The 2,500-nt window shown below is 33.5% G+C and overlaps 1 protein-coding gene across 4 annotated transcripts in view; it reads right to left on the bottom strand.

The window, feature by feature from the left end:
- The window catches only part of LOC122252950 (metalloreductase STEAP3), a 26,734-nt gene that overhangs the window by 2,782 nt on the left and 21,452 nt on the right, over nucleotides 1-2,500 (bottom strand). The gene's annotated exons all lie outside the window — the stretch shown is intronic.

Below are 2,500 nucleotides of genomic sequence, written 5' to 3'. Positions count from 1 at the left end.
TTTAAGGGAAAGAAAGATATATGTAGATACACTGTGACCTTTAAGGGAAAGAAAGATATGTGTGATACACTATGACCTTTAAGGGAAAGAAAGATATATGTAGATACACTGTGACCTTTAAGGGAAAGAAAGATATATGTAGATACACTGTGACCTTTAAGGGAAAGAAAGATATATGTAGATACACTGTGACCTTTAAGGGAAAGAAAGATATATGTAGATACACTGTGACCTTTAAGGGAAAGAAAGATATGTGTGATACACTATGACCTTTAAGGGAAAGAAAGATATATGTAGATACACTGTGACCTTTAAGGGAAAGAAAGATATGTGTGATACACTATGACCTTTAAGGGAAAGAAAGATATGTGTGATACACTATGACCTTAAGGGAAAGAAAGATATATGTAGATACACTGTGACCTTTAAGGGAAAGAAAGATATGTGTGATACACTATGACCTTTAAGGGAAAGAAAGATATGTGTGATACACTATGACCTTTTAGGGAAAGAAAGATATATGTAGATACACTGTGACCTTTAAGGGAAAGAAAGATATGTGTGATACACTATGACCTTTAAGGGAAAGAAAGATATATGTAGATACCCTGTGACCTTTAAGAGAAAGAAGGATATATAGAGATACACTATGACCTTTAAGGGAAAGAAAGATATGTGATACACTATGACCTTTTAGGGAAAGAAATATATATGTAGATACACTGTGACCTTTTAGGGAAAGAAAGATATATGTAGATACACTACGACCTTTAAGGGAAAGAAAGATATATGTAGATACACTATGACCTTTAAGGGAAAGAAAGATATGTGTGATACACTATGACCTTTAAGGGAAAGAAAGATATGTGTGATACACTATGACCTTAAGGGAAAGAAAGATATGTGTGATACACTATGACCTTTAAGGGAAAGAAAGATATGTGTGATACACTATGACCTTTAAGGGAAAGAAAGATATATGTAGATACACTGTGACCTTTAAGGGAAAGAAAGATATGTGTGATACACTATGACCTTAAGGGAAAGAAAGATATATGTAGATACAGTGACCTTTAAGGGAAAGAAAGATATATGTAGATACACTGTGACCTTTAAGGGAAAGAAAGATATATGTAGATACACTGTGACCTTTAAGGGAAAGAAAGATATATGTAGATACACTGTGACCTTTAAGGGAAAGAAAGATATGTGTGATACACTATGACCTTTAAGGGAAAGAAAGATATGTGTGATACACTATGACCTTAAGGGAAAGAAAGATATATGTAGATACACTGTGACCTTTAAGGGAAAGAAAGATATATGTAGATACACTATGACCTTTAAGGGAAAGAAAGATATATGTAGATACACTGTGACCTTTAAGGGAAAGAAAGATATGTGTGATACACTATGACCTTTAAGGGAAAGAAAGATATATGTAGATACACTATGACCTTTAAGGGAAAGAAAGATATATGTAGATACACTGTGACCTTTAAGGGAAAGAAAGATATATGTAGATACACTATGACCTTTAAGGGAAAGAAAGATATATGTAGATACACTGTGACCTTTAAGGGAAAGAAAGATATGTGTGATACACTATGACCTTAAGGGAAAGAAAGATATATGTAGATACACTGTGACCTTTAAGGGAAAGAAAGATATATGTAGATACACTGTGACCTTTAAGGGAAAGAAAGATATGTGTGATACACTATGACCTTAAGGGAAAGAAAGATATATGTAGATACACTGTGACCTTTAAGGGAAAGAAAGATATGTGTGATACACTATGACCTTAAGGGAAAGAAAGATATATGTAGATACACTGTGACCTTTAAGGGAAAGAAAGATATATGTAGATACACTGTGACCTTTAAGGGAAAGAAAGATATGTGTGATACACTATGACCTTAAGGGAAAGAAAGATATATGTAGATACACTACGACCTTTAAGGGAAAGAAGGATATATAGAGATACAGTATGACCTTTAAGGGAAAGAAAGATATGTGTGATACACTATGACCTTAAGGGAAAGAAAGATATATGTAGATACACTGTGACCTTTTAGGGAAAGAAAGATATATGTAGATACACTGTGACCTTTAAGGGAAAGAAAGATATGTGTGATACACTATGACCTTTAAGGGAAAGAAGGATATATAGAGATACACTATGACCTTTAAGGGAAAGAAAGATATGTGTGATACACTATGACCTTAAGGGAAAGAAGGATACATAGAGATACACTATGACCTTTAAGGGAAAGAAAGATATGTGTGATACACTATGACCTTAAGGGAAAGAAGGATATATGTAGATACACTGTGACCTTTTAGGGAAAGAAAGATATATGTAGATACACTGTGACCTTTAAGAGAAAGAAGGATATATAGAGATACACTATGACCATTAAGGGAAAGAAGGATATATAGAGATACACTATGACCTTTAAGGGAAAGAAATATATATGTAGATACACTGTGACCTTTT

The sequence above is a fragment of the Penaeus japonicus genome, unplaced genomic scaffold (assembly GCF_977035675.1).
Source record: "Penaeus japonicus unplaced genomic scaffold, GWHDUDI00000001_assembly GWHDUDI00000038, whole genome shotgun sequence".
In the NCBI taxonomy this organism is placed as follows: Eukaryota; Metazoa; Arthropoda; class Malacostraca; order Decapoda; family Penaeidae; genus Penaeus; species Penaeus japonicus.
Note: the sequence above shows the minus strand (reverse complement) of the source record. Positions and strands in the feature narration are given on the sequence as shown.